Source organism: Ursus americanus, chromosome 20 (assembly GCF_024610735.1).
Source record: "Ursus americanus isolate L20-20 chromosome 20, mUrsAme1.1.p, whole genome shotgun sequence".
Classification (NCBI taxonomy): Eukaryota; Metazoa; Chordata; class Mammalia; order Carnivora; family Ursidae; genus Ursus; species Ursus americanus.
In genome coordinates this window covers 22,754,186-22,773,332 of record NC_142146.1, presented here as the reverse complement: position 1 = coordinate 22,773,332, position 19,147 = coordinate 22,754,186, and the positions used below count along the sequence as shown (strand labels likewise).

General features: G+C 35.2%; 1 long non-coding RNA gene across 1 annotated transcript in view; it reads left to right on the top strand.

Annotated features, from left to right (window-relative positions):
* LOC123788336 (uncharacterized) overlaps positions 1-19,147 on the top strand; it is a 603,154-nt gene that overhangs the window by 346,108 nt on the left and 237,899 nt on the right. The window contains exon 2 of the long non-coding RNA XR_006778474.2: positions 6,455-6,519. This is a non-coding gene — a long non-coding RNA (uncharacterized LOC123788336). The remainder of the gene's footprint in view (positions 1-6,454; positions 6,520-19,147) is intronic.

Here is a 19,147-nt window from a genome sequence, read left to right as displayed (position 1 = left end):
CTTTCCACTGCTGGGCAGCCTAGGAGAAATGCACAATGGAATAATCTAGGTCAAAACGGCTACAGATACTAAGAAGACATAGTTTTTATAATACGTAGTCAGGAGGTGAAGTGCTCTGATTTTAGGCTTATCTCTCACTTTGTTTGTTTTGGCTTTGTTCACATTTACTTTGTACACCAGTTCAGCGAAGTGCTGGCACATAGAAGTTGCTCAGTAAATGTTTGTTGAATAAATATATGAACTATAATAATATCCAATAATATCTAAGATGTAATGAGGGCTTGTCATTTCCCAAACCTTTTGTCACGTCTCTTATCCAAGTATTAATGTATATAATCACCAAAATATCTCCCCTAGCATTGGCACTGTTATTTTACCATTGTCCAAATAAGGAAAAGTAATTTGCCCAGTATCATTTTACCTGGTGCCTGGCACAACTGGGACTTGAACCTAGTTTAAGATAGATTCCAGAACCGATGTTCTTTAATACTATAAAAATTCTTTTCAGAATTTCTAAAAAGAACCTCTGGACTTTTATCTAGATGATTATATTCTAATCATTTGCTCTAGAAAGTGGGATAGCTGAAGTCAGGATTTATAAACATTTCTATTAAACTGGCTGGAAGGTCAGGGGTCTGAAAAGAGAAAAATTGATGAACTAGTGACAAGGACTATTTTTGAGAAAAGTTATGCCAGTGGACCTTTCAGAATGAATTAAAGGCCTGAAAAATATCTGTGCCTCATGTGAATGCTTAACCAAATATCTCCAATGTCTAGTTGAGACTAGTAATCCAATGGACAGGAAGGCTCTTATCTTGATTAGAGTCAGTTTTTGCAGTCACCCCACTACTTGCTTAGTGCCCTCATGAATTTTTTATTTAGTGTGGCAGTAATAAAAAAGTGCAATGATCCAAAAACAAATTTCCACTTATCAAGGCTGGCCTGGTGATTGCAACTATTAAGTTGCTAAATTGTCAGCAGTAGCGGTCAACCCTGTAGTTGTAGAATGGTACAAATACCGGAAAGGGACCAACCAACTCCCCTGCGGCAGGTTGATTAAACTGAATCTCTTTTGTCTAAAGGAAGGGCAGTATAGATTTTTTTTCTTATTAGAATAATAGCTTTTCTACTTTTCTGTTTAGGTTATTTTTTCTTTTGTCCCCCATTTTTCTGGACTTAGCACTTAATGCATTATAATGATGAAATCAGTGTCTTCCAGAGAACACTTACCAAATTGAAGGATGGACAGTAGGCAGAAGATTTCCATGAGTTTCTGTACACCCACAAGTAGCTGGCTTTATGAAATGGCTCAATGACAACTTAATTCCAGTGCCAGCTGGGAGATGTTATTCTGTCAATTAAGGAAGGTCATATATACTTAAAAGAGCAAAAAAAATAAAAAAAGTTTCTATGTTTCCCCTAGCCAAAATATATAGATCTAGTAATCATTGATTAAAGATGGGGTGATGCTTTTAAATTTATACAAAATGACCCACAATTTAAATATTTAATCCGGTCCTCATGAATTTGGTATCTGCTGGGTCAGAGGTCTTGGTAGTGAAGGTTGGATGGTTCTACCAGGAGGTACATTCTTGTGACCACTGGATTGGAAGCTGAGGCTACCATTGTGTACAAAAGGGAGTTAAAGCATTGAGAGTTGTGATTGACATTTACTGTGAAGGGAAAACACAATTGCTTCCAGATACAGAGGGTAAGAGGATATAGTTGGAGCCCAGATATTCTTTAATCTCCTCTTTGTACTTTGAATCCCCGTGGATATAATTATTGGAAGACTACCACACCTCATGTAGGTAGTTTCACAAGCACTATCCCTGGGGCATGATGAATATTTGGGTCAGACTTATGTGCAAAAACAGCTGACCAGCTAAGAGACTGGCTAAAGGATAGACAAATAGACAAAATATGTTGCAAAGAAAAAAAGTAAAAAAAAAAATTCACTACAACCTTGCGAGCAATTGAGAAAATAAAGGTCAAGTATTTACTCGTATATTCCTGCTTGCTGTATCATTCCTTTTTTTTTTTTTTTTTTTTGGCCTTTTGACTACTATCTATCCCAGATTTTGGGTGGTAATTACATTTTTCATGTCACCTGTAGATTGCACAATAACAAGATGGAAGAGTGTTGAAATGAGAAGAGAGATGGACATCAACTGCAGGAGCAGGCTTTAAAGCCATGTGCCAGAGCTGTACAGTCCTGGGCAGGTTTCTTTGGGGATAGGGATGAATGTTTGTTTGTTTGCCCAGTATTACTTCCTCTTCTTTTAGTAATGACATATTCCTTTTTTTTCGGGACCACATGAGGTCCCTGAAGGATTTGCAGTCCTCTGGCACATGAACCAAGTGAGGCCAGCCAGGGAGAATAAAGACACCCGAAAATGAAACTTTTGAGAGGGCTAACACAAGGTTGCAAACAGTTGGAGCTCAGTCCTTGCAGCACCCCTAGTAAAGTCCCCATCGTATCTCCCAATTGGTCTTTGTGACTTCTTTGAATCTGTTCTCAGTGAGGTCTAATGGTTAAATTCTTCCTCGGGATTTGTGAGCTTCCCACCCAGGAGCCTTTCAGGAAATTGTCTCTTTGCTTAAATTAGCCCATTTGTTTTCAATACTTAGGACCAAAAAGTCTGATACATTTTTTTAACTTGTATCTCAGGCTCTTTATCCTGAAAACATGATTACATCCTGTTCTTTCATACTTTCGCTTTGTTGCTTTTTTTTTTTTTTTAAATCAATACTCAAAATTAGAGATACCACTAAGTAGCTGTTTACCCTGGGCAAGTCATTAGTCTCTCTGGGCCTCAGAGTTTTCATATATAAGATAAAGTGATTTTTACCCTACCTAGCTCACAGTTGTAGAAATTAAATTATGAGCAGTATGAGATGATGTTTAGAGGAATGTAATGTATAACACATAGCACTCATAGGCACAAACCTAATTAGGACAAACTTTTATTAGAAGGCTGTTTTTCTGGATTTAATCTCTTTTGGCCCTAGAATATTTTTCATGGTTAGGTATAGTCTGTACAGCCCAGGTATGTATTCATTACAAGACTTTCTTCTCTATGAAAGCGTTCCCTGGTGACTGTCCACTTCTTCCTTCCCAAAGAGTAATTTTTTTCCTGTACTTTGCCTTGTGTGCTCATAGCATTTTGTATCATCTCCACCATAACCCGGGCCGCACTGCAATGAAATACTTGGATGTCTTTCTTTCACCTCTTAGGGATTAAAGAGTTCCTTGAAGACAGTTACTACAGCTTAGTTATCATTATATACTTTTTGTTTACATTCAGTTTTCAATTAATTAGTAGAAAATTAAAAATAAAGATGAAGAGAACAAAGAAAAACCAATAATGGCATGATTAACATTCTACTTTCATGTTTTGATAATTTGGCAGTAACAGGCACGAATTTAATAGATGCTACACAAGTGAACTGCTCTTACTAGGAGATAAATGGATGGTGATCTCCAGAAAGTATTACTATAAGTCATAATGGGGACATGCCAGAGGAGCAATTTTAAAAGGAAAAGGCTCTATCCATTCATCTGTTGATGGACATCTGGGCTCTTTCCATATTTTGGCTACTGTGGATATTGCTACTGTAAATATTGGGGTGCATGTGCCCCTTCAAATCATTATGTGCATATTCTTTGGATAAATACCTCGTAGTGCAATTGTTGGGTCATAGGGTAGTTCTATTTTTAACTTTTTGGGGAACCTCTGTACTGTTTTCCAGAGTGGCTGCACCAGCTTGCATTCCCACCAACAGTGTAAGAGGGTTCCCCTTTCTCCACATCCTCACCAATGTCTGTTATTTCCTGAGTTGTTAATTTTAGCCATTCTGACTGGTGTGAGGCGGTATCTCATTGTGGTTTTGATTTGTACTTCCCTGATGCCTACAATGGAATACTACTCAGCCACCAAAAAGAATGAAATCTTGCCATTTGCAATGATGTGGGTGGAACTAGAGGGTATTATGCTAAGAAAATAAGTCAGTCAGAGAAAGAAAAATACCGTATTATTTCACTCATATGTGGAATTCAAGAAACAAAACAGATGAACATAGGGGAATGGAAAGGAAGGAAAATTAAAATAAGATAAAAACAAAGAGGCAGGCAAACCATAAGAGACTCTTAACTAGAGGAAACAAACTGAAGGTTGCTGAAGAGGAGGTGGCTGGGGGAATGAACTGTGTGATGGGCATTAAGGAGGGCACTTGAATCACTAAATTCTACCTCTGAAACTAATAATACAGTGTATGTTAATTAAATTGAATTTAAATTAAAAAATTAAAAAAAAGAGGCCAGGTTTGGCAGTTTATTTTTAAAACAGACATTGTTAGAAGAATTTGATAGACCAAACATTAATGACATCAAAAAACATTCCCAGTGCTACTGTGAATGGCCACCTAAGTGTTAATACACAACTAGTCACCCAAACTACCCCTGAGTTGACTATCAGAACACAGGGATATTTATTACTGGAATATATAATTCTTCTAACATTGGTTGGAAGCTCTCTGAGCAAACACAAACCATTTATGGACTATAACAGCTAGGTGACAAAAATAGCTTAGCCGGGGAATAGATTTCTAAGAGACCATGGGTAATGTGGTGAGATGATATGGAACTTTGTTTTACACTAATTTGCATAACACGTAGAGGGTTTTATTGATTTCAGTGTCTACGTTTGCTTCATTGAGACCGAGGTTCTATAAATGGGGGAATCCGTGTTATTGAACAGAGTCAATCAATAGAAATGTCCCTTAGTATAGAGAAGAATCATATTAATAAAAGGTGCTAGGTTCACTTATTAAATAAAGTTTCTATTAGTTTTAAGTTCAAAAATCGAGTCTCAATTTAAACTAGCTTCTCTGTTCCATTAGAGAGCATGAGCAATAGTTACGATATCATGGGGTAATCAACTTTTTATTTAGTTTTACTCTAAAGTGCTGTGAAACGGTCTTTATTAATACGGTTTCTAAGAATTCAAGGGAAACAATAAAAAAGAGGCTGGGATTTTTTACTTGATTTTAAAATTTTTATTTCCGCCCTATTTCTGTTCAAAGTAATTCAGAGTATGTGTGCATCCTTGTTATATGTTTGAAAAGCACTCTTGATAATCAATAACTATTTCACTCACTGCCTTAGTAGAAAAAGAAATGTTGCCCTATGCAAATTAAAATCAATATAATTTTATATAATGAAAAGAACTTTAGAACCAGCTCTAGAATCAGAACAAACATAACTTCAAATCTAGGCTCCATTACTTAAAATCTCTATGATTTGAGGATGTTAATCTCTATGATTTGAGGATGTTACTTAAGTCTCATTTTGGGCATCAACAAAGTGAAGATTTTTTTTTAAAGCCTATTAGAATTTTGAAAGGATTAAATGAAAAAAAAAAAAAAAGCAAAGTTCTAGCTCAGAGCAATAGCTGATTAAAATAAATTTATTTTTACTTTTTTTTTTTTAAAGATTTTATTTATTTATTTGACAGAGATAGAGACAGCCAGCGAGAGAGGGAACACAGGGGGAGTGGGAGAGGAAGAAGCAGGCTCCCAGTGGAGGAGCCTGATGTGGGGCTCGATCCCGGAACGCCGGGATCACGCCCTGAGCCGAAGGCAGATGCTTAACCGCTGTGCCACCCAGGAGCCCCTATTTTTACTTTTCATGTTGTTTTCTAAGAAAGTGATGGCAGGCAAAAATGAGAGATCAGGGCAAGTAGATGAGAGAGCAGCCCCTGATCACTGGAAGGGAGAAGAATAATGTAGAACCGCATTTTAGGTTTTCCCATGTAATGCGGGAGCATGAGTGAGAACGAGACCCTCTGGTCACATATAAAGTAGAAATGACTGTCACTCAGCTGTACCTTGCCTGACTTCCAGGAATTCCCACATTGTGCAAGAGCTTTGGTGTTTCCCTTCAATGGCTGTATGAATATTTCTTGACATTTGTTTTATGAAATATGATTTCTATTCGAAAGGTAGATAATATGATTAATGTATTTCCTTTTAGTTTCATGCTTTGATAAAGAACCCTCTTCTATATAAGATTAAGAAAAAAGAATTTCTGAACTTTTAGGTGAGGGACTTTTCTCTATTCTAATCTTTTAAGTAATTAGGTTAATAGTAATGTAATCCTTAAAAAAAAAACAAATTTACTAAACATCTCTACAGGCTTCATCTTTTGTTTAATTTAGGGTTTTATTTTTCCCCACTCTGTCTATATCCTCATGACCTTTGACATATATATTAGTTTTCTGTTGTAACAGAGCATCACGGTGTGTTAAAATAGCACAGATTTATTATCCTACATTTTTGTAGATTAGAAGTCTGACAGAGGTCCCACTGAGCTAAAATAAAGGTGTTTTCAGGGCTGTGTTTGATTCTGGAGGCACTAGAAACAAGAAGAGATTTTGTTCCTTGCCTTTTCCAGGTTCTAGCCACTGTCTGCATCCCATGGCTCGTGACCCTCTTCCTCCATTTTCCAAGTCGGCAATGGTGAGTGGAGTCTTCATGTGGCAAAACTGTGATTTCTGCTTCTACTTTCTTGTTCTGCTTTTAAAGACTTGAAGATTACATTTTGCTACTTAGATAATTGAGGATAATATCCCAATCTCAAAGTTCTTAACTTAATCATCTTCGCAAAGTTTCTTTTGCTCTGTAACACAGCATATTTACAGATTGCAGTGATTATGATATGGATATTTTTGAGGGACAGTTTTGTGGAATAGCTGTCCTTTGCTTTCGTTCTCTCTTCCTCTTTCTTTCACTTAACATATTTTTAAGACCTCTATATTTTATTGTGTGTTAAGTTAATTACTTCTAGATGCTATCCGGTATTCGTTCATGTATATCCACTGTATTTTACTTATCCACTCCCCTGTTTACAGACAGGTAAGTTGCCAACACTTCCTACTGCAAACAAAGCTATGATGAAAAACCTCATGTGTATCCCTTTGTAACCAGCATGGAAGATTTCTGGAGTATATATTCAGGAAAAAAATTTATTGGGCAGAATAATATAACTACAAACCCTTACCCTTGCAAACACTGTTACTTGATTTTATAATTTTTTTGCCAATCTCATAGATACCATCTGGGTTTTAATGTATGTTTTGTTTAATGTTCGTTATTTCAATGTAACACACATACAGAACAGGTAGAGATCATATGTGTACAGCTCAGTTACCACAAACTGAACATACTTGCGTAGCTGACTCCCCTAGAACAGAAGCCTCTGCACCCGGTAAGTGGCCTGTGTTGTTTCTGTGAGTTGCTGTGTTTCCCAAACCCTTTCTCTCCTAGCCACTAGATATGCACCCCCTGACATGGGGTTCAGACAAACTGCTTTCATTTTCAAGTTCAAATTCATTGGCAGGTTAGTTCAAACCCCGCCAGCCTCCACTTCATTTACTGTTAACTCAAATGAACTGTTATTCCTGTTGCCTGAAATAACTTGTCTACAGTGTTAAACTCCTACAAATTTATTGCATAATTTATTTATTCTACTATAGATGGACATCTGTGTTGCTTTAGCATATTATGAATTGTGCTATGATGGAAATACTGGTAGATGACCTTTGCTGAACACATGTCTGCATTTTTAATGGGTCCAAATCTGGTGTCAGAAATGATGAGTAAAATTGAGTGAGTTTGTTCATCTTTAACAGATATTATCGAAGCGGTTATATCAGTTCCTACTATCACCATTAATATATGAGAGTCTCAGTTCCTCCACATTCTCGTCAACAGCTTTCTCTGACTTTTCCATTTTTCCATTCTGGCAGATGTATAAAGGGATCTTATTGTTCTTGTAATTACCATTCCCATGATGACTAATAAGGTTGAACACTCTATATATTACTGGATATCTGGATATTTTGTGAAGTGGCTACTCAAATATTCTACCCTTTTAGATTGGATTGCTTGTCCTTCCTTACTGATTTGTAGTAGTTATTTGTATATTATAAATATGACTAATTTTTTTGAACACGTGTGTAACAAATATTATCTCTAACATTCTGGCTTGATTTTTCACACTGTAATGACAAGTTGATAGATAATATTACTACTTTAATATAGTCAGACTTAGTTTTTCCTCTAAAGACAAAGCTTCAAGGTCCAGTTGAAAAAGTGTTTGCATCTGGGGCACCTGGGTGGCTCAGTTGGTAAAGCATCTGACTTCCGCTCAGGTCATGATCTTGGGAGTCCTAGTATTTCCCTAAGTTAGGCTACACGCATGGCACAGAGTCTGCTTCTCCCTCTCCCTCCGCTCCTTCCCCTGCTCATGCATGCATGTGCACGCACTCTCTCTCTCTCAAATAAATAAATAAAATATTTTAAAAAATATGTTTGCTTCTGAACGTATTACTGGTTTACCTGTCACCATGATAGCTGTTATCAATCTGGAATTGATTGTTTTGATTACAATCTTACAAGATTGGGGATCAAGTGCTCCCATTGACCTAGCCCTATTTACTGAAAAGACCCTATTTAATCCCAATGTATTATAGTATCACTTTGGTCATAAATCAGGTGGTTCTGCACCTGTACCTATGATGTATTCTGGTCAGTAATGTTACTTGCTTTTGGTATCAAAGATGTGCCGTCATCATAAAATGAGTCAGGAATTATTTATTGTTTTTCTGTTCTCAGGAAGATGTTATATAAAATTTGTGTTATTTCTTTATTATACATGTAGAAGAAATCAGCCCTGAAACTCTCTAAACCTCTGGAGATTTTTTGAATGTGTATGGTAGTACTCATTACAGATTTAAATTATTTAAGAGATCTAGGTCGATACAGACTTTCTACTTATTTTTATGCTGATTTTAAAAAGTTATGTTTCAGTTGGAATTTGAAACTTTAATATACTTTTTCAACTTTGTTGGCGTAAGTTGTGGGTAGTACCTTACTAATATCATTTTATTACTTGTAGGATCTTTTATCCGCCTTTCCCATCTAAATATTAATATTTTTGTTGAGTCTGGCTTTTTGACTCAGCCTGTGTCCATTTTTGTTTAATGTTTGATATGCACTTGAAAAATAACAGGTGTGTTCTGTAATTCTTTCTTCCTGTGCTTTATATTCATCAATTAAGTTACATTTCCTAATCAAGTTGTTCAAAGCTTCTACATTCACACAGAGGTTTCGTTTCTTTAGAACATAGTTTTGTCTATTAATTATTGAGAGAGGTATGGTAGATTTCCAGCGGTGATTTTGAATTTGGCTATTTCTCTTTTTAGTTCTGCCAATTTTTGCTGAACATATACATATACAAAGAAGTAAACGTATCGTAAGTGTCCATCTTAGTAAATGTTCCTAATTTGCACCTACTCACATAGTCAGCTCCCAGATCACGAACAAAATACCATCACTCAGGGAGTTAACATTGTTCTCCCTTCTAGTTATTATCTCTTCAATAGTAATCACAAGTATGTTTTCTAACGGCATACAAACATTTTACAAGTGGCGGGCACCTGTGTGGCTCAGTCAGTTCAGCGGCTGGCAGGCTCTTGGTTTTGGCTGAGGTCATGATCTCACAGTGGTGAGATCGAGCCCCGAGTGGGGCTCTGCGCTCTCAGCGCACAGTCTCCTTCGGATTCTGTCTCCCTCTGCCTCCAGCTTGTGCTCACCCCCTCTCTCAAACAAATAAATAAAATCTTTTAAAAATATATATAAAAGGAGTGAATATCTTCTTCCATTTCATGTGTCGCCTTTTCATTGTACGGATCGTGTTATAACCAAAAGGTCAGTTCACTTCTCGGTGAGTCAGAAACCGTACCAGTTTGAGTTGTGGCACAAAGGAAACTTTTATTTGCAGCAGATAAAAGGGGATCATGGGGAATAGTTTCCAAAGCTGTGACTACCCCCCCTCTGCTCCCAACCCTTCCCAGAGACGGTGAATGGGCTCCTTTCGTTTAGGGTTAGGATGAATATTTAGATAGGGAAGCCCTGTCCTGGTATATAGAGGTGGCCGAAGGTCGTGCCTGGGCCTTAAGGAAACATGCCTAGACACATTGTAGGTTGTGTACATGAGGCTGAGGCTCCTCCGTGGGTGAAGATTTTAATACTATAATGACGTAGAAAAGATGGCGGGTCATTGCAGAGGTCTGTGGAGGCACAAGGCAGGGCTCGTTCCAATGGTCTAGGTTGGTCTGGGCTGGCCAGAGGTCTTGTCAGCGCAGTTGCCATCCCCTGGGGCTTTGCTTTCGGTTTCCCTTGACTTGAGTTAAGAGGAAAGCTAGAAAGAAGAACTTAGGGAGAAATGTTAAGACAGGTTAGTGAGTATAAGCAGGTAGGCGGTAAAGGCCGGTTCTTGGGATCTAGCTGGTGACAGTGTCTTAAATACAAATTCTTTTTTTTTTTTTTTTTAATGTTTACTTTAGAGAAAGAGCGAGAGCAGGGGGAGGGGCAGAGTAGAGAGAAAATCCTGAAGCAGACTCTCTGCTGAGTGTGAAGCCCTGTGCAGGGCTCGATCCCAGAACCCTGGATTATGACCTGAGCCAAAATCAAGAGTTGGCTGCTTAACTGACTGAGCACCCAGGCACCATGGTAAATATAAATTCTTAAAATGTAGCCATTTACCTATTTTTAAAAATGTATATATACATAGCATTTTGGGGACCCCATTGAGAAATCTTTACCCACAATCAGGGAATAACGATTTTCTTCTGTTTTTCTGCAAAGAGTTTATTGTTTTACATGTCATGATTAATATTTGATCCATCCAAAACTGATTTTTTTTGTTAATGATGTGAGAAAAGAGTCAAAATACATATTTTCACATGACTATTCACAGAATTATGGTGTTACTGTTGTCAAAAATCAGGTAACGCTGTATGTATGGACCTATTTATATGTTCTGTATTCTGTTTTACTGGTTAGTTTATGTTATCCTTGAACCCATACTATACCCCCTTACTTATCATATCTTTATAATATGTCTTGATGTTGTGTCCTATAGGCCCTTTTTCCTGCATCTTTTAAATTGCCTTGCATACTTTGCCAACCTGATTGTTGAGAAGTGATAACACATTATTTTAATTTTGATTTTTCTGATTAAGGTTGAGCTTTTTTCTTTTCTTAACATAAAACTCATTAATTTGTTCTTATGTACATTTTTCTTTCTTTTATGTATTGATATAAGGTAGCTCTTTACCTGTTCTAGATAATAACCCTTTATCATTTTTAAGTGTTATATGTACTTTTCCAGTGTGTGCCTTGTCTGTACACTCTTCAATCTATAAAAGATTGTATATTTTGATATACAAACTTATCAGTTTTTACACCAGTAGTCCATGTTTTTATGATCGTGTCCTCTTTAAGAACACTATTTTTGCTTTTAAATTTTATTAAAACTTTTTTTACACATATAAGCCTTGAGTCTACCTGAAATCGTTTTTTCTTTACAATATCAGGTAAGGCTCCAGTTTTATTCATTTATTTTCCATATGATTAACCAATTGTCACATTTATTAATTAGTCCATTCTTCATTGACTTCTCTGAAAAAACATTTCAGTTATATTTCAGTCTTTGTGTCTACTTGGTTCTCTTTCTGGGACTTCTGTTTTATTTCAGTTGACTATTTTTTTTTTTAACTTGTATCAGTATTTCTCATCCTTTACATTCCCTTTAATTCCTAAAACTTTATAAAATATAATTTTGATTTTTGCTAGGGCAAATATCTCCATGAAGTAATTTTAGTTAAAAGGTATTTATGGAACAGAAGGATTTTTCCATTCTTGTTTTGTGATGACTTGACTCACAACTAGGTATTGAAATCTGTCAAATACTTTTATTAGAATTTCTTTATTTTATAAATAAAGACCTTGGTGCCTAAAAAGATTAAATGTTCTGCAAAACAGTGACTCCTGATCCTCAGTATACCTTTTTTATCATGTAAGAAGACCCGAAACAGTTGTTATGTAAAAAATTATATTTTACCAATTTCTTGTGATCCTCTCAGAAGAAACAAAATAATTGTGCATTTTTTGTTTTGTTTTTCTTCTGACAACAAAACATTGTCCAGGGAACTATTTCATTTCATAGCTTAATTAAAATCATAAAATCGAGGAAAGGAACACTGATTTGCAGTTAGTGAAAGGAGATTTTAACAACAGGTATGCTATCACCACCATGTAGCTGAAGATAAGTTTCATCTGTCTAGTCACACTGTGGGTGGATTTGTCTGCTGATATTTAGATCCTAACTGATTTTTAACTCTATAGTCTATAATTTTATCATTATGTATCAAAAAATAATGGATATTGCTCATGTTAGGAGGAAGAGTGAAACAGCTTCTGTTATAAATAGTTTGTGAGTAATTACTAGGAGTTATTTCAAAACTAAGATTAAGATAATGAATTAATATTAAAGAAGAACAACCAAATAAAAATAGACACCTATCTGAAAAATATCAGATGGGATCCTTATATTTCATGGTTGATTATAAAGTCTCATAACTTTATTTAGGATAAAGACAACGTAGTTTCACTACTCCAATTTCATGAATTGTTATCTTTCTAGCATTGCCTATTCAGATAGTGATCTGAAAAATTTAAGACAAAATATTTTCTATCTGAATTTCTTCATGAGGTAAATGATAAACTTTTTTAGACAATGAAGTTTGACTGTGTTGTAAATATCAATCATTATAGGTGTTCATTCTTTTATTTATATGTATCAAGCAATGGTACATTTTCTCAGTATTTGAAACCATGATATGTTGCTATGGGATATGAAGTTGATGGATAGGAATATTAAATTTTATTGAAATAATGGACTAATTAGAAAATCCAGTCTCACACTACATAACTAGTTTGTGTCTCAGTTATATAATAGGACCAATGAGATTTAACTTCTGATCTGGAAGCATAGCTTTAATGAAGAAAACTATATTTTAGAACAAAAGGATTATTTCTAAACATTTATATATACAAATATTTTTTGATGACTTGTGAGTTATAATATAAAAAAACCTAATATGAGATCCATGTGAAAGTATTTAAAAAAATACTTTTCAGGTTTAGGTATTCTCTGGTTTATTTTGAAAGTATACTCACTGGGACTGCTGGATAGATGATGGTGATGTACTTAAAATCCCTTGAAAAATGGTGGAGAAGCCAACATAAAACATGTAGAACAAAATTTGGGTAAATACATCTTAATGAACCTCCAAATATGAATGGTTGGAGACAAACTAGTAACAGCTAAACATGTACTATCAGTATCTGTAAAGTGTGAAGTAAAAATAATGACTAGAACATCTGGAATACCTAAGAATAATAGAACTGAACAGATAGCAGAAACTGCAAAGATCTGGGGGCAATTTGAATATAGTAGTTGAAAATAAGAGACTGTCACACACCAGAAGTGGTTTATGGTAAGATATGAAGGAGCAGAAGTAGTCTGTGCCTTCCCCATGAAATCTGAAAACCAATAAGCCAAGACTACCTTCTCCAACAAAGCCAAACAGTAAGGAGAGAATATTGAGATTTGGATCTCTATGGAACAGGACAGGATGAAGGAAAGGGAAGGAGCAGATGGAAATGGGCAAGAGAATCATTGCCTGGAGATCTTTGCAAGTATGACACCATATTTTTGACCACTTTACAAAAGCAAGGGAAGTTGGTACTGTACACTGTGAAGCTAGAAAGATCTCTTGATCCAACCTTCCTTTTTTAAAGTTTAGGAAAATTAAAATTACATCAAAATTAGGAATAGGAACTATGTTTGAATCCTGTACAAAGATACTATAAGGAAAAAAGGTGGTGGTGGTGGTGGGGGAAGAACCGCATAATAAACCTAGAGACCAAAAAATAAATAAAGAGCATGCCAAACAGATGAAACTATAACCCATTATTTCAAAATGAGCTAAAATAGACTAAAATAATAGAGACTATGAAAGAATGACACAAATTACAATTATGAAAAAATCAGAAGTGAAATTACAGAAATCAAGACAGGACTAAAATAGAAGAAAAATATTTCAGAAATTAATATTATACTAAGAGTAGCATAAATGATAATTAAAACAGATAATTCCTCAAGATAAATAAAAGTTGAAGAGGGAGAAATGGTAAATGTAGATGATATGCAAAGAAGATCCAATATATGTGTAGTAGGTATTTCCCAAAGAAGAAGAATCAAAGGACCCACATACTAATAATAGAAATTAAAGAAATTGAAAGTCACTGGAATGATCAACACTGAGACTTATTCTAGTAAAACACAATAAGCCTTAAAAATACTCTTTAGACATCCAAACAAAAAGTGCAAATCACTTATAAGGGAATGATCATTGTCATCAGAACTTTTTAATAGCAACTTTTATTTCAGATGACAGTGCTTACCCAAGGAAACATATTCAAGGAAAGAATATATGAATCAAGTATATTATATATGTACAAACTCATTTTCAAAATAAAAGTAGAATTAAAGTTATCAGAATCACAGAGAACTATACTCCCATGAGACATTCCTAGGGCATCTGCTATAGAATGAACTTTAGATTACCAAAATAATTGGGAAGATACCGATAAAAAGACTATATGGAACTATAGTTCCATTGTATTTGGAACTAAGAATAAATTATGGTTATAAGAGAGAAATTATTGTATATCATAGGTATATGCTTTGACAAAAGATACAGTTTATTTAAAAAAATAGGAGGACAGTGGTGCCTGGCTAGCTCAGTCAGTGGAGCATATGACTTTTGACTTTAGGGTTGTGAGTTTAAGCCTCACATTGGGTGTAGAGATTACTTAAATATAAAAAATTTCCAAAAAATGGAAAAAGATGAGGACAATAAGAAGAGCACATCAAAATATATAATACCAGTTATTACCTGAAGATAAAGTGACACTACTTCAAATTATATGCTATGGTTGAAGCATATACAGGTTGAAGTAAGGGAAGAAAGTTTTATTAGCTACTTCTGTTTTCTCCTTAGTAAAGTACTAATTGAAAATAATTCTTGAAAGTATAGCATAAAATAGTATTAAAGTAAACATAGGAACAAAAAGGCAAGCTTTCCCCAAAGAAACCATATATTAAAATATGATATGCTACCTTCTATGTAAAGGGTGGTAGTGTATAGATATTTGCTCTTCCAAAAAATGATGCAAGGATAATCTATCAAATAGCTAATTAATTTATTAGCCTGTAAGACAGGAAGGGAATAAAGTAGAACAGGGATGGAATTTATACTTTTAAAAATGTGACTTATTTCATAGATGTAACATGAAACTGTGTAAATATCTAATGTGAAAATGAAACATTAAATATTTTTTAAATTTCTACAATTTAAAATGATTCATTAAATGAGCTAAACTAAGGCATGTCCTTGATGACAGAAAAAGATTAGTCCCAGTCATTTATTTGGAACACATTAATTTGATAATACTAACATGTTAAATTGAATTGCAAGAACTACAAAATAAAAAATTATAAAATTTGTACTAATCATATTTTCAGTGGTAGTATCATAATTTTATTTCACTGTGTGTAATGTGGGGTAAAATTAATGGGTAATCACATGATATTTTGATATAAGCATCTCCACTTTTATTGACAACTAGAATTTTTCAACATTAAGTAGATGAAAATGTAAGATTGAAGAAGTTATGTAAAAATCTTATAGTCCTGACTTTGACTTTAAGTATCTTAATGATTTTTGTTACTTATATCACAGAAGTATGTCTTGATTTATTCAATGAAGAGAACTAAAACAACAAGTCAAAAGCAATGAGTATGCTTAATTCCTATATTGTGGTCACATCATAAGGAACTAGGGCATTTGGAGAAATTGCTGATTTCAGATCTGGGGCAATAAGTGTGTATGAGTAAGTCTGTAACAATTTCACAGATCTGATATCAAGGAAGTTATCTATGGGCCCTAGAGTTGGGTCAAAAGAATTCAAAAGACAAATTTGAAAAGTCTCTCATGGCCAAAATTAAGATAACTTATAAACCATTCAAAGTAACAACTACAAGTAAGATTTAGAACTTCAAGTACATTTAATCCATGATTTGAAAATCATTCAAAAAAGATTGATCACCAGCAGAGAATGATAATTAATCAACTCACTATTTTTAAGACTTAAAGGAAAAAAAATCAAGGAAAAAAATCCCTTTTAATATGAACTGTATCATGGGGTAAACACATAGAGAGTGTCTCTTTAAAGAAGTGTTCCAGCTAATAAATGAAAAAGAAATAATAGAAATAGGATGTTGTAATTTTGCAGTGATATGCCATTCCATGTGTGTATTTCAATGTATATGAACTTTATATGCCATTTTGCAACCTTTAAGGACTTAATGGATCTCTGCATTGGGGATCAACAGCTGCTAATATCACAAAAGGAGGAGCAAGTAGACATTTACGCTCTTAATGAAAGAACTCAGTATTGTCTCTGAGGTAACAATACCAAAACTAAAGCAATACTAGATTTGATTAAGATTCTAAATCCAGCTATCACATTATAGGACATGCAGAGCACAGAGGACCATGTTAAAAAAACATGAGGATGCAGTCAGCAAAATCTAAACCATGGCTATTCTATAGGCCACATTTTCTGAGTACATAAATCCCAAGAAGAGAGAGACAGAAAGAGCGAGGACCTGGAGAGAGAATCTAAGAGAAGAAAGAGACTTAAAAATATCAAACAGTCGTTCTCTGTGGACATCATTTAAATTCTTTTTCAAACACACAAAATGTATGAACATAGAATAAAAAATTTTGACATTTATGATGCAACTGAAAATTTGAATTGTCTGCATATTTGATGATAAAAAGTGATTGTCACATTTTTAGATGTTATGATAATACGGCTATGCTAGAAGAAAAGCCTCATATTTTACAAATGTAACAATTTTTACAGGTGAAATTATATGATGTTTGGTATTTGATTTATAAAAATAGGGGATGTGGATCGTGGGTGGTAAGCAGAATAAAATGAGTTTGACCACGAATTGAGAACAGCTCGGTGGTGGTACAGGAGAGTCCATTTTATCATTCTGACTGTTTTGTAGGTGCTTGAAGTGTTCCATAATTAGAAGTTAACGTAGTAAGAAGTGTATATGCCGATCTTGGGGACAGCAGAGTGCGCAGTGGCATACATGGAAATAGCCTGTCTCCTCTTTCTCCCTGTGCCTTCCCTGGGGCTATTCTTATTCCTCATTCTCCGGGAAGATTCTTTCCTTCTTATATGCCATATCTGCTCCAAGCCCCTCAGCCTCTTTCCATGAGGCATCAGTGTTAGCGTCTCCTTTATTGCCTGTTATTTTTATCTGTCATTCATAGAGCCTGTCAGCCTTTCACTGTGTTTATTATAACAGAACAAACTCTGTCCTTGGGACCATCTCAAGTTCTGTTCCTGAATAACGTTTCTCTAAATACCTACCAGCCCTGAGGTGGTTGTGAGCATGCTCCTGGGCTAAAATAGACATCTATTTCGTGGCCAAGTTCTGTCAAATTTATTTATTTGAACATTGTGAGATCAATTTGTTATGGGCTTTTGGTTAGGTCAGTGTATTTTAATTGGCACTAGCCATGCCCTGGGTTTTAAATATACTCTTGACATCCCTAATTGCAATGCCCTGTTCTGGTAAACACCTGCTTTAGAGCAGTCAGCTCATCCAAACTTCAGATATGCCTGCCACGTGTTTCTAATAGGTCACACTAGTCACTAGGCTATAAATGATAGTCATTTTAAGACCTCTGTAATCATGGAACCTCTGAGAAATTAAAGAGAAAAAAGTTAACTTATTTGGCAATAAATCGAAATCATGAAGTAGTCTATATTGAATGTGAACTCAGTTCTACTAGGACGAGTAGATGGGTGAGCAAGAAAATACATTCTACACAATGGAGAGGCTAGTGCCATAATTTATTAAGTTTATAAACAAAGGTATGTTTTTCCTTAGGTATCAGAAGCACTTTAGTTCTTTAACAGCAAGAATTTTATTCAGTTTTACACTATTAAAATATTTTTTTGCCCAAAAGATTCAATTTCAGGATCCCAAAAAACCCCAGAAAATTTGATTTCCACTTATATACCAGTGATAAACCATGAACTTAAGCATTGTCTTCTAACTTGAGATGCACACTTCCTTGCATTTGATCCCTTTAATAATTTTATCACATGTTCCTCCTTGGCAATTTTGATCATAGCCAATATCATCAAAATTGTTACATGGAGTTGCTAAGTCCAGGAAGCCACATTACATTGTGCTCCTTGTAGTGTATAGAATCCAAAGAGAATGGTGCTCCTTAGATTGTGCAAAGTGATGGCACTGATATTTAGAATGTATAGAAGCAAATAGCTCCTGCAATGGACTGGATCTTTGTGTCCTTCTCAAATTCATACATTGAAGCCCTAACCCCTTTGCGATGGTAGAGCCTTTACGAATGGGGTTAGTACCCAAAGTTCTCCCTTTCACTCTGTGAGGGCACAGTGAGAAGATGGCTATCTGTGAACCAGGAGCAGGTCCTGGTTCTGCTGCTCCTGGCCAGCAGATCTGCCAGCAACTTGATCTTGGACTTCCAGAACTGTGAAACATAAATATCTGTTGTTTTTAAGCCACCTAGCCTATGGTATTGCATTAGAGAAGCTGATCGGACTAAGACAGCTCCCCTAAAATGGAATGAGTTATTGTTCCAAGTTCCACAAAATCCCTTGGAAACATTCTAAAACAGTCACCTTTTCCAATGGTGAATCATTTTTGAACTTCACAGCACATTTTCTCTTTGATTGAAAACATGGATTTTTGAAGGAAGCTTAATTAAAGGTAAAATGTTTTCATAACCAAATAAGAGCCTGTGATATTTAAACTATAAAGCTTCCTGTTTAAAAGTAATTGTTGATTTTTTTCCAAGGCTGCGAGGGGAATAAAGGAGAAATTTAAATGGCAGGCTTGAGGAGAGAGGTCAGATGTTGCCACAGGCAAATGGAACGTGAAGTTTAAAAGCTTCCGTGCTACACTGAACTCCAAAGCTGTTATTTTTAAGAGGGTTCTAAAGTTGGCAATCAAAATTCTCCCATTCTTAAATGAAAAACAGTAAATTTAATGTAATGTTCTTAAAAATAAATATGCTCAAGTGGATGTTTTGGCTACTTTGGA